We start from the raw sequence: 14341 nt of genomic DNA on the forward strand, positions 1-14341 counted from the left end.
AGATTCACAACTCTCTGGGTGAAAAAGTTTTTCCTCCACCTCAGTCCCAAATGGCCGACCCCTTATTCCTAAACTGAAGACAAGTTAAGCTGCAGCACCAACATTGGCTGTCCTGGTCATCAGGTAAAGTAGACCTTGTGGTGTCATGGGATCTTTTCATTCCAGCCAGATTGAGCTTTTCTTTGTCATCTCATGCCAAATAATTCATTTGAATTCATCGCTCCACGATGATGTGGGAAGTGTCGGCCCAATCTGCTCGTTCTTTAACTCATTTGCAGCTTCAGCCTTCTGGGTCAGCGATAAAAGTGCTGCCATCGAGCCTGGTTGATGCTCACTTTGATGTGAATTATGTTGGAAGGAACTGCAGATGCTGGTTTAAACCAAAGACAGACGCAAAATGCTGGAGTAACTCAGCGGGTCAGGCAGCATCTCTGGAGAGAAGGAATGGGTGAGGTTTCGGGTCGAGACCCTCTTCACTGTGCTCCAAGCCCTGATGTGCCTGTCTGATATCCTTCTGAAGACACTGTTCAATCCACTCCGATCTCTCTCATGAGCAGTGAATTTCATGACAGCATCAGCTGCATAAAAAAATGATCCTCACGTAACCTCTGCATCTCTTGCCTAAAACATAAAATCAACATCTCCAAATCCTGAAACAATTAATGAGACCTGCTTTTCCCTGCCTGCTATCTCTAAACTGCTTTGATATTGTATGCTCCTGTTCCACTGTTGCCTCCTTTGTTGCTTGTCCAACTAATTAGCTAAAATCAATTGTATCCCTATAAATTTTCAGTTCAATCTCCTCTGCGCTCTCTCAAGGACGTTTGCATTGTTTAACCTCCAGTAAATGAATGAACTGAAAAATCAATTACATCTTTTTTTAAAAGGAGATGATATATTAGTTGGATGATAATAAATCTAAAAGACTGGGGAGCAAGAGGTCTGGATGTACACATATACAACTCGTTAAAGATTGTTCATCATTAAAGATTTCTCCTTTTTCTTTTTTTCCGATCTAGTTATTAGTTCATAAAATGTTAAAACTGAAGCGGTACGAAAATTGTATAACTGTTATGTCGATTTTTTTTTCTTTTTGTACAATTGCTTCTAATAAAAGTAAATAAATACATTAAAAAAAAAAAGATTGTTCATCAGTTCAATAAGGCCAATGGTCTACCTTCTATGATACAATACGATAGAAATGTATTTATCCCAGGAGGGAAATTGATCGAGGAGAAGGAGGATTGAGAAAGGAGGAAAAGTTTGCATCAAGCTGTGATTAAGCAATGCTTAGGAAAACCATATGTACAATTGTGGATTGTCACTATATAATGGGCCTGTCCCACTTACGTGATTTTTTCGGCAACTGCCGGCACCCGTCATAGTCGCAGTAGGTCGTCGACAATTTTCAACATGTTGAAAATCCAGCGGTGACCAGAAAAAGGTACGACTCTTTGGGCGACTACTCATGACCATACAGGCTTTACCCCGCGACATGTCGCCAGCGTGTCGCCTGTATGGTCGTGAGTCGTCTCCTCATTCGTCCAAAGAGTTGTAGCGTCTTTCTGGTCACCACTGGATTTTCAACATGTTGAAAATTTTCGTCGACCTGCAACGACCTATGACGGGTGCCGGCAGTCGCCGAAAAAGTCACGTAAGTGGGACAGGCCCATAAGGAAAACCATGTACTATTCTGGATTGTCACTATATAAGGGATAACAAGCATTGAAAAAGGAAGATGCAGAACCTACAAGGATAGGACAGGTTTGGAGGGATATGGGCCAAACGCAGGCAGGTGGGACTAGTGTAGCAGGGACATGTTGGCTAGTGTGGGCAAGTTGGGCCGTAGGGCCTGTTTCCACACTGTATCACTCTATGACTAGTGTAGCAGGGACATGTTGGCTGGTGTGGGCAAGTTGGGCCATAGGGCCTGTTTCCAAACTGCATCACTAGATGACCATAACTGTGAGGTTATAAATATGAGGAAAAGAGAATCAGGGTTTGAAATCACCAAACAGAGGCCTTTAAACTTGTGTATGGAGGGAATATTCCCATTGTTGCTCTGGAAGTGTGTTCAAAAGATTATTGAGAATTCTTTAACAATCCCACATCTTTGGCATGAAAAACAAACTCTTGGAAATAACGCTATAGTAATGTCTGTAAATAGAATTTAAAATAAATCAGACACAATTATTCACCAGATTCCAATCTAGAGATTTAGCCTCAAACAATGGCAGGAGGAAGCAACAACTGCACAAGACACAATAACAACTCGTATGAACGGATGTAGGTACACAAGATGTTTAACACAGGTCTCGAACTCTGGCACCAGGACAAAGGAGGGATTAGCCTTTAACACACTACACTTGATCAACATAGTAAGCTACATTCCAACTCAGGGGGCACGGTGGCACAGCGGGTAGAGCTGCTGCTTCACAACGCCAGAGACCCGGGTTCAATCCTAACTCAGGGTGCTGTCTGTACAGAGTTTGCACGTTCTCCCCGTGACCTGCGTGGGTGTTTTCCGGGTGCTTCGGATTCCTCCCACACTCCAATGACGTGCAGGTTTGTAGGTAAATTGGCTTCAGTAAAAATTGAAAATTGTCCCTAGTGTGAGCAGGATTGTGTCAACGTGCGGGGATCGCTGGTCGGCACGGCCACGCTGGGCCGAAGGGCCTTCAAAACATGTTCTCTAATGAATGAATTAATTAATTAATGATTTATTGTCACATCATGTGACAAGTCACAGTAAAATTCTTTGTTTTGCATAACAAAAGTATGCAAAGAGTCACCACATCATTCTCACCACGCCACCCCTCACATTTTCTTCTCACAGAGAGTGGCGAGTCTGTGGAATTCTCTGCCTGAGAGGGCGGTGGAGGCAGGTTCTCTGGATGCTTTCAAGAGAGAGCTAGATAGGGCTCTTAAAAATAGCGGAGTCAGGGGATATGGGGAAAAGGCAGGAACGGGGTACTGATTGGGGATGATCAGCCATGATCACATTGAATGGCGGTGCTGGCTCAAAGGGCCGAATGGCCTACTCCTGCACCTATTGTCTATTGTGTGTGTAAGATAGTGTTAGTGTGCGGGGATCGCTGGTCGGTGCGGACTCGGTTGGCCGAAGGGCCTGTTTCCACACTGTATCTCTAAACTAAACTACTAGTGGAGGCGCCCCCCTCAGTCCCAAGGGATGATGAAGAAGAAGGACATAGTAAGTGGTGAAGATGGTGACTGATATTGGACAAGGATCATCCATTAATGGGCCATGGGCAGCTGATCAGTACGCGGTATTGGGGCAATTGCAGAGTGACATAGTTGGTGTGGCGTGCGGAGGTCATGCGGATTCTTTGAGCAATGTTGTGCACAGTGTGGTACGGGGACACGAAGCGAGAGCTGCCAAAGATCGTGGCCAAGTCCACTGACGGATGATACTAATGGGGGCGGACTGCATTTGGATTTGGCCGCAGTCCATGATGTTGGCAGGTCACTTGTGAGCCTGCAGAGGCGTTGGCAGTTGAACGAGCATCCTTTCACTGAAGTGCACAATAGCATTGTAAATCTGAGCCATTCACATTTGTTTGGGAGCGATGCCCAGTTACTGCCAGCGGTGACTAGTCCCCTGTGCCCTTAAACCACAGTTGAAGGAGCTGTGTAACTGAGAAGGAGCGGGGTTATTGTTGAAGGTTCAGCACAAAGAGTGGGCACCCATTACTGATGGTCAACAAAGCATTTAAAACGCAACAGTTCAAAATGCAAAGTGCTCAATTCTTAATAGTACCATAATACAGTTACATGCAGCCTCAATCCGAGCCACAGAGGGCCATTAGCTCTTGAACACACAGTCTCCATGGAAGATAGACAATAGAAACATGTACTAATGGTACCATAGACAAGGGCGACTCTACAGGGAGAAGGGAGAGAGCTGAAAAGGACACAGAGTGTCTTGATTAGTACGGGTGTCAGAGGTTATGGGGAGAAGGCAGGAGAATGGGATTAGGAGGGAGAGATAGATCAGCCATGATTGAATGGCAGAGTAGGGTTGATGGGCCGAATGGCCTAATTCTATTCCTATCACGTATGACATATGATCTTAGCATCACAAAACACAAGGAACAAAGTGCTGGAGTAACTCAGTGGGCCAAGCAGCGTAGCAGGAGAATGTGGATAGGTGACGTTTTGGGTCGGGATCCTTGTTCAATCGGAAACTGCAGAGTAAACACAACAGGTACACAAAAGTGCTGGGGAAACTCAGTGTGTGTGTGTGTGTGTGTGTGTGTGTGTGTGTGTGTGTGTGTGTGTGTGTGTGTAGGAGAAACTTTTAAAATCTTTCCCCTGCACGGAGAAACCGACCTTTTCCCTGTCGGGCCTCCGTTGTCGTTGGGGCTGCAACGTGGAGCGGCCTCCAGCAGGAGCGACCTGGGGCTCCAGTCACGGAGCTGAGGACTTACTCACCATCATAGAGCTGGCTGAGTGCGGAGCGGGTGGAGCGGTGGTGGCGAGCTGCTGCGACCCGACCCCGGGGATTCGGAGGCTCCAACCGCAGGTCTGGTGGACGGTGGCACCGGGAGCCCGCGGGTCCCTGCTGGGAGACCGCTTTTCGGGGCTTCCGCCACGGCGACTTCTCCCGCCCGAGTCGCGGGGTCGAGGATGACCTGGAGCTGGGCCTTACATCACCGCCCGGCGCGGCTTCAACGGCTGCGGGACTTTGCTAGCGCCCGCCGGGGGCTCCAACAACAAGACCCGGAGCACGGCCTTGCATCGCCCAGCGTGGCTTTAATGGCCGCGGGACAATTGCCATCGCCCGCCGGGGGCTTTGACTCTGACATCGGGAGGGGAATGGGGACTGCAGGGGAGAGATAAGTTTGTTTTGCCTTCCATCACAGCGAGGAGGAGATGCGCTGTGATGGATGTCTGTGTAAATTGTGTTGTGTCTTGGGTCTTTTTTTTCTTGTGTGTATGACTGCAGAAACAACATTTCATTTGAGCCTCTATGAGGTTCAAGTGACAAATACATTGTATCGTGTATTGTGTGTATGGTCTTTCTGTTGACCAGTTAGCACGCAACAAAAGCTTTTCACTGTACCTCGCTACACGTGACAGTAAGCTGTTGGGTAGAGTGAAGAGAGGGAGTAAACGGCAGCACGTCTGGCAAGGGGAATGTGAACGAGGGTGGGCACAAAATGCTGGAGTAACTCGGCGTGTCAGGCAGCATCTCTGGAGAGAAGGAATGGGTGACGTTTCGGGTCGAGACCTTTCTTCGGACTGTGAGAGAGGGGCTTGGCTCTGGAGCACATAGCAGTGGGGGAAAAAACTGTTCTTAAATCTGGATGTCTGAGCTTTCAAGCTTCTCCCAGAAGGTGGAAGAGAGAAAGGGGACTGGCCAGGGTGACAGGTAGCCTTGACTGACGGTACCTCCAGCCTTCCTGATACCACACACGCTGAAGGTGGACGTGATGGAGGAAGTGACACCCCGTGATGGACTGGGCTCTCTGTCTGTTCAGGTGGTCTGGAGCAGAATAGGATTTCAGTATAGGAGTAAAGAGGTTCTTCTGCAGTTGTATAGGGCTCTGGTGAGACCACATCTGGAGTATTGTGTCCAGTTTTGGTCTCCGAATTTGAGGAAGGACATCCTTGTGATTGAGGCAGTGCAGCGTAGGTTCACGAGATTGATCCCTGGGATGGCGGGACTGTCATATGAGGAAAGATTGGAAAGACTGGGCTTGTATCCATTGGAATTTAGAAGGGTGAGGGGGGATCTTAGAGAAACATATAAAATTATAAAAGGACTGGACAAGCTAGATGCAGGAAAAATTGCCCAATGTTGGGCGAGTCCAGAACCAGGGGCCACAGTCTTAGAATAAAGGGGAGGTCATTTAAGACTGAGGTGAGAAAAAACTTTTTCACCCAGAGAGTTGTGAATTTGTGGAATTCCCTGCCACAGAGGGCAGTGGAGGCCAAGTCACTGGATGGATTTAAGAGAGAGTTAGATAGAGCTCTGGGGGCTAGTGGAGTCAAGGGATATGGGGAGAAGGCAGGCACGGGTTATTGGTAGGGGACGATCAGCCATGATCACAATGAATGGCGGTGCTGGCTTGAAGGGCCGAATGGCCTCCTCCTGCACCTATTTTCTATGTTTCTATGTTTCCAGCAATCCAGACAAAACTATTCAAGTCTGTCCAACCTCTCCCTGTAACTAATACCCACTGATCCTGACATAATTCTGATAAACCTCCTGTGTAGCTTTTCCAAAGCCCTTACATCCTTCCTGTAATTGGGGTGACCAGAACTGTACGCAAGATTCCAAATTTAGCCTAAGCAAAGTCCTATTAAGCTGCATCGGGAATTCCTGACTTCTATACTCAGTGCCTCGATCAATGACAGCAAGTATTTCAGGTGCCTCCTTCACCACTTGGTCTACTTGTGACAGGGAGTTATGGACTTGGACCTCAAGATCCACTGGTCATCATCTACTGCCTGGCCAGTCAACACTAACTAGTGGCAGTGTTCGTTCATGGTCTAGTCCCAAACCTTCACACACAGGGCAGCATGGTGGCGCAGCGGTAGAGTTGCTGCCTTATACCTCTTGCAGCGCTGGTGACCCCGGTTCGATCCTGACTACGGGTGCTGTCTGTACGGAGTTTGTACGTTCTCCCCGTGACCTGCGTGGGTTTTTTCTGAGATCTACGGTTTCCTCCCACACTACAAAGATGTACAGGTTTGTAGGGTTAATTGGCTTGGGTATGTATGCTTGGTGTAAGTGTAAATTGTCCCTAGTGCGTGCAGGCTTGTGTTAATGTGCGGGGATCGCTGGTTGGTGTGGACTCGCTGGGCAAAAGGTCCTGTTTCCGCGCTGTAACTCCAAACGAAACTAAACCCAAGACATGCACACACATACCTATCCACAGTCCTTTCAACACACAGTGTCTATCGCCCATCAGCCTACCAACTTTCACGCCAACTATCCTTACACGTTGGAATTCAGAAGACTGAGGGGGGATCTTATAGAAACGTACAAAATTCTTAAGGGGTTGGACAGGCTAGATGCAGGAAGATTATTCCCGATGTTGGGGAAGTCCAGAACTAGGGGTCACAGTTTAAGGATAAGAGGGAAGACTTTTAGGAGCGAGATGAGGAAATCATTTTTTACACAGAGAGTGGTGAATCTGTGGAATTCTCTGCCACAGAAGGTAGTTGAGGCCACAGTTCATTGGCTATATTTAAGAGGGAGTTAGATGTGGCCCTTGTGGCTAAAGGGATCAGGGGGTATGGAGAGAAGGCAGGGATGGGATACTGAGTTGGATGATCAGCCATGATCATATCAAATGGCGGTGCAGGTACGAAGGGCTGAATGGCCTACTCCTGCACCTATTTTCTATGTTTCTATGTTTCTCACACACACCACCACAAACGTTCACACACGCACCCTCACCTCAAATCCACAATTTCACCACCACACTAACACATTCACACGCCCACCATCCACACATCACACGCGCTCACACGCAGACCAACATGGGTATTTACAGACTATAGACAATAGACAATAGGTGCAGGAGTAGGCCATTCGGCCCTTCGAGCCAGCACCGCCATTCAATGTGATCATGGCTGATCATCTCCAGACTACCGTTCCAACTTGCAGTCTCCAAGAATGTCATCATTGCCATATTTACTGACAATGGAACTATGAAATTCTCACATACATACATACAGATCAACAAAAACTCAATAAACTTGTGATAAACAAAGTTCAATAAATTAACAATTCCAATTACGAGAATGAAAAAAAGCCCCAAGTCCTCAGTGCAACCACAGGCAGCCCGCAGTTCATTGGTTAGTGTTGTGTCGTCTTCCAGAAACACAGAAACATCTAAAAAGTTAAATCCAACTTCCTCTTGTAAACATCCAGTGAATTGGCCTCCACTGCCTTCTGTGGCAGAGAATTCCACAGATTCACAACTCTCTGAGTGAAAAAGTTTTTCCTCAACTCAGTCCTAAATAATCTACCCCTTATTCTTAAACTGTGTGACCCCTGGTTCTGGACTCTTCCAACATGGGGGAACATGTTTCCTGCCTTTAGCCTGTCCAATCCCTTAAGAATGTTATATGTTTCTAACCACCGGGTGGCGCCGCAGTGGCTGCCTCGCCAACAGTCTGTCTCATCCTTGTCTTCTTTGTGATTTTTTAGTTTGTGTTAAATGTGTTTTAGTGTCTTTACCTTTGTTTTATGTGTGTGGGGGGGGGGGGGGGGTTGGAGGAAACGTTTTAAATCTCTTCCCTCGACAGAGATGCGATTTTTCCCCGTATCATATCCCCGTCCTCGCTGGGGCCTAACACCGTGGAGTTGGCGGTCCCTGTCAGGCGGGGATCGACCTTGGAACTCCAACCGCGGGAGCCTGCGGACTTAATATCGTGGAGTCCACTGTCCCTTAGTTAGGGACAGGCTTCGGGAGCTCCAAGCCGCGGGAGCTACGATCGCCCCGACACGGGAGCTTCGACCGCCCCGACTGAGGATGGTTCGACTGCCTCGACCCCGGGAGAATAAAGAAGAAGAAGAAGATTAGACTTTACCCCTCACAGTGGGGAATGTGGGGAATCCGCTGTGGTGGATGTTTATGTTAACTTTTATGTAGTTGTGTGTCTTGCTGCTTTTTTTAGTACGGCTGTATGGTAAATCGAGTTTCACTGTACCTTAGTTAGTGCACATGACACTAAAATACCCTTTAAACCCTTTGAAGTTCCCATCCGGGAACTAGCCTGGTGATGCTGTCGGAACAATGCTATTCTTGAATCTTTATGGGCATGGTAGACCACAGAATATTTCACCAGACACAATATAAACAGTGAAACTTTAAAAATAGGAAAAGGAATGGAAAAAAAGGAAGTAAACTGCCATTTGAGTCAATAATTTGTCGGAAGGAGCTGCTGATGCTGTTTCATAAAAACCGGATGGACACAAAAAACTGACGTGACTCAGCGGGTCAGATCTGCAGAAAACGAATAGGTGATGTTTCAGGTCAAGACCCTTCATCAGATTCAAGACTTCTTCAGAATGAAGAAGGGTCTCGACCCGGAACTTCACCTATACTTTCTCTCCAGAGATGCTGCCTGTCCCGCTGAGATACTCCAGCATTTTGTGTCTGACATGAGTCAATAAGTTCAGTAAATCTAACTTCCAGTATCAACACAGTTTCTGATCATCCAAACGGCCTCCTGCACAATCTGAAATATTGCTATAATGTTATAATTCAATTCAGTGCAATAACAATTAACAAAGGCTGATGAAGAAATGCATCTCGCCCGCCCGTGCATTCCACAATGCACACTAATCATTTGGACTGTGGAAAATTAAATTGTACCTTTCAGTTCCCAGAGGCTTGTTCATGAAATAGACCGGCAATGTCAGGGTGTTACTCTCCTGAATACATCTCCACACCCGAGCCGGGGATAACCTTCCTAGCAGTCCTTTTTTAGTCCGTCTGAGCTGCCTGTAGCCTCCTCACAAATCAGCACACATGCGGGCAGACAGGACGAGAGAGAGAGAGAGCGCGGTGAGAGTGTGCAGTGTGTGTATGTGAGAGAGAGAAGAGTTGGCATGGGTGAGAGCTCCCAGACTGAGCGGTGTCTGTCAAACTGGTGCTGCCGAAGGCAATGTGACCCCTGACTGACAACAAGGCTGCCTTTATTCCTCATAAAGGGCTCAATAACACTGCACTTGTTCATCTGAAGGGGGAAAAAAAAGGTCCACAGTTTAAAATGCCAGAATGTTAAACCTTCGGCAATAACTACCACCTACCCAGTGAATGTCACACACAGCCCCTCTCTCTCTCTCTCACTCTCACTCACCCTGGTTGCAAAGAAGCTGAATTCATTTGCCTGTTGGTTTTTTAAATAATTTTTTTCGTTTTATTCAACATAGCTTGAGTCAACACTAGAACGGTTATGGGGTAAAACAGAGGAAGCAGGTCTCCCTCATTAGGCAAAGATCACAGGGCCAAACTATTCAAAATGAAACCTTCTTTCCTGAGAATACCAGTTTTCTCAGCTTAGATAGATAGATATATAGATATGCCATTTATTGTCACTACACATGTACAATGAGATTAAAAGCAGCTCGTACTCCGTGCAGACGTATAATTTAGTACAAAAAACAAGAAACAGAAAACAAAACAAGGGGGGGGTGGGGGATAGGTGCACAATTCTGCGGCGCTATATACATATCTATAAAGGCAAAATGGTGAAGGATGAATAGGTAGTATTCTTAGGCAGATTTTTAAAGTTATATTAAAATATTAAAAATTATTTTAAAATATTTAAATATTACAGTTACAATACACATTACAGTTCCAAATTTCAGTACGTGGATAGAATAGATGGAAGTCCGGGTGTTGGGCCGTGAAGTCAGTGAGTTAAGAGTAGTTATGACTTTCGGAAAACAACTGTTCCTGAGTCTATTTGTCCTAGTTTTGATGCACCTATAGCGCCTTCCAGAGAGCAGCAGGTCGAACAGTCCAAACTTTCTTTGCCCTGCTAAGGCAGCGGGAGGTGTAAATGTCCATCAGGGAGGGGAGAGGGCAACCAATGATCTTCTGTGCTGTCCTAGTTACCCTCTGAAGCCTCTCCCTGTCTGCCATGGTGCAGCTGCCGTACCATGCTGTAATGCAGTATGTCAGCAGGCTCTCGATGGACGAGCGGTAGAAGGTCAGCAGCAGGTTGGAGTCCAGGTTGTGCTTCCTGAGAACCCTCAGGAAGTGCAGCCGCTGCTGAGCCTTCTTGATGACCGCTGTCGTGTTGTCTGTCCAGGAGATGTCAGCGGAGATAAGGACGCCGAGAAACCGGAAGGTGTTGACCCTCTCCACACACTCGCCGTTGATATGTAGGGGGACTAAGTCGGTGCTGTGCCTCCTGAAGTCGACAATGAGCTCTTTTGTTTTCCTGGTGTTCAATAATGGAGCAGTCGAGGAGCAGAATGACTGTTTTTAAATTTCTTTGTTCCGCTTAGCTTAGAGATAGAGTAAGGAAACAGGCCCTTCGGCCCATCGAGTCCACACCGACCAGCGATCCCCGCATATTACCACTATCTCTCTCTCTCTCACACACACACACACACACACACACACACACACACACACACACACACACACACACACACACACACACACACACACACACACACACACACACACACGGGACAATTTACAATTTTACCGAAGCCAATTAACCTACATTCGTGTAACATGAAGAATCAGTGTAAGAGGCTGCCTGTCTCATTATGTGAATACGGTGCTCGAAGCAGCAATCACATATTTTTAAGTGAGTTAATAAAATTATTTTATTGTCTTTGAGTGTCGAAAATATCAAAGCAAAAAGCTCATATGATGGATTCATCAGCTTTACATATAGACACAGCACGGTGGCGCAGTGGTAGAGTTGCTGCCTTACAGCGCTTGCAGCACCGGAGACCCAGGTTCGATCCTGACTACGGGTGCTGTCTGTACGGAGTTTGTACCTTCTCCCCGTGACCTGCGTGGGTTTCCTCCCTCACTCCAAAGACGTGCAGGTTTGTTGTAGGTTAATTGGCTTCGGTAAAATTGTTAATTGTTAATTGTTAATTGTCGTGTGTGTGTGTGTGTGTGTGTGTGTGTGTGTGTGTGTGTGTGCGTGTGTGTGTGTGTGTGTGCGTGTGTGCGTGCGTGCGTGCGTGCGTGCGTGCGTGCGTGCGTGCGTGCGTGTGTGTGTGTGAGAGAGAGTGAGAGAGAGTGAGATAGTGGTAATATGCGGGGATCGCTGGTCGGTGTGGACTCGATGGGCCGAAGGGCCTGTTTCCTTGCTCTATCTCTAAGCTAAGCGGAACAAAGAAATTTAAAAACAGTAATTCTGCTCTTCGACTGCTTCATTATTGAAGACCATGACTGATATAACCATGGCCTCAGTTCCTTATGTCCTAGAGAGTTAAACAGCCTTGTTCCTCTGTGTACACTTCACTGATGATCCCTGGTGGGCCCAGGCCAGCAGGTTGATGCAATCACAATGAAAGCTCATCAACACATCCACTTCTGCAGAGGTCTGCGTGGAATCGGCATGTTACCCATCAAACTCCTGCTGACACTATTAGACACAGTCTGAAGAAGGGTCTCGACCCAAAACCTCACCCAGAGATGCTGCCTGTCCCACCGAGTTACAGGAGAGGTGACGTCTACGGGTCAAGACCCTTCCTCAAAGCTGCCTGTCCCGCGCTGAGTTCCTCCAGCATTTTGTGTCTATCTTCAGTGTAAACCAGAATCTGTGCAGTTCCTTCCTACACTTCTCACTGCTCCTGTAAGAATGCAGATTGCTCCCTGCACTGCTGTTCCAACAGTTTAACACGCCCTCAATACCAACTCCACATGCATGCCGCATCCCCTGGACTCTGTACATTAGACGTTGATCTTCCCCAGTGCAATACTCCCTCAGCTGGCATTACCCAGTGTAGCATGCTCTGGCCACTGGTCGCTCACTACTTCACCGCTCTCCGATACAGGATTTCAAGCACAGGTCTGAACGCTGTGTGTGTGGATCTCTGGAGTCTGGCTTCGACTCCATGAAATGGACACAAAATGCTGGAGTAACTCAGTGGGACAGGCAGCATCTCTGGAGAGAAGGAGTGGGTGACATTTCGGGTCGAGACCCTTCTTCAGACTCAAACTCCAGAGTGTTGGCAGAGCACATACAAGCCGGCAGCCAGCAATGGTTCCTTCATTCGCTTGCTTCATCTCCTCCTGTCAGCAAAGCTTCTGGGCTGGACCGATCCATTCAACATGTCCGTCCACAATGTGGGGTAACAGGAGCCACACAATGTGTTCAGCATCGTGACTCCTCATGTGGCACTGAGCCTGATCAATACATGCAAGTTACTGTGAATTGGCCACGGATTTTCTGTTCGTTGTGCTACAAAACCTTTGTGGGAAGTGTGAGCTGTGGACATCATGAAGCAAATTGGAATAGACAATAGGTGCAGGAGTAGGCCATTCGGCCCTTTGAGCCAGCACCACCATTCAATGTGATCACGGCTGATCATCCCCAATCAGTACCCCGTTCCTGCCTTCTCCCCATAACCCCTGACTCCGCTATCTTTAAGAGCCCTATCTAGCTCTCTCTTGAAAGCATCCAGAGAACCTGCCTCCACCGCCCTCTGAGGCAGAGAATTCCACAGACTCTCCACTCTCTGTGAGAAAAAGTGTTTCCTCGTCTCCGTTCTAATCGAGGGTAAAAATCAGCCATGATCTTACTGAATGGTACAGCAGGTTAGAGGCTCCGTAATGCCTGACTTTTATTTCTTAAATTAAGACTTGTGCCACCTGAGAACAGGGATCTCTAATAGACTGGATCTCATGAACCACCCCATCTCCAATTTACTCATTCATGCTGGAACTCATTGGCACAGACGGCTGTGGAGGCCAAGGCAATGGATATTTTTAAGGCAGAGACAGATGGATTCTTGATTAGTACGGGTGTCAGGATTACGGGCGGAAGGCAGGAGAATGGGGCTAAAAAGGGAAAGATAGTTCTGCCACGATTGAATGGCGGAGTAGACTTGTTGGGCCGAATGGCCTAATTCTGCTCCTATCACTAATGAACATGAACGCTGCGATGTCAAGGAAGGAACTGCAGGTGCTGGTTTAAACCGAAGATAGGCACATAAATGCTGGAGTAACTCAGCCGGTCAAGCAGCATTTCTGGACAGAAGTAATGGGTGACATTTTGGGTCGAGACCCTGCTTCTGAAGGTCTGTCATTCTGAGTAACTCCAGCATTTTGTGCCTAGCTGCAATGTCAATGTACACATTGGTCAATGAAAGGGTGATATGAATGGGATTTTCCATGGCAGTGTCATGTTTAGTCACATTGGCATTCAGGGTTACAGTGTCTGCTGTAATATGATTACAAACTCACCATGTGCCTTTTTTTGTTCTGATCTGCATCACAGCCTCTCACCCAAATCTACATGTGATGCAACTTTCAGCTGGCAAAATGCCCGCTGACACCTCACAGAAGCATCTTTAACATTTCAGCACAGTACCTCAAGGGTTCAAATGTCAGTTTATTGTCACGTTAAGATACAGTGAACCTCGAATGACCACACAGCCGTACTAAAAAAAAGCAACAAGACACACACAACCACAGACCCTCTAGCGAGCAAGATAGACCACTCGATGAATAAGACGTAGTACGGTCATGGGCAGATTCGTGGGTAATTTTCGGCCCCATTTCCGTAACCGGCTTCCGTCTCCGCACCAAAGATCCCGTAGCGGAGCAAAGATACTAGTGCGGAGACGGAAGCCGGTTACGGAAACATCCACATAAAA

The 14341-nt window shown here is 47.2% G+C and overlaps 1 protein-coding gene across 20 annotated transcripts in view; it reads right to left on the reverse strand.

The window, feature by feature from the left end:
• Window positions 1-14341, reverse strand: part of phldb1 (pleckstrin homology like domain family B member 1) — a 229072-nt gene that overhangs the window by 201731 nt on the left and 13000 nt on the right. Inside the window, exon 1 of one of the 20 annotated variants that reach the window (XM_033049601.1) lies at window positions 9357-9567. The exons of the other annotated variants lie outside the window; for them this stretch is intronic. The gene's annotated coding sequence lies outside the window, so the exon portion shown is untranslated. Of the gene's footprint in view, window positions 1-9356; window positions 9568-14341 lie in introns of those variants that run through there. 20 annotated transcript variants of the gene reach the window in all.

The sequence above is a fragment of the Amblyraja radiata genome, chromosome 33 (genome assembly GCF_010909765.2).
Source record: "Amblyraja radiata isolate CabotCenter1 chromosome 33, sAmbRad1.1.pri, whole genome shotgun sequence".
In the NCBI taxonomy this organism is placed as follows: Eukaryota; Metazoa; Chordata; class Chondrichthyes; order Rajiformes; family Rajidae; genus Amblyraja; species Amblyraja radiata.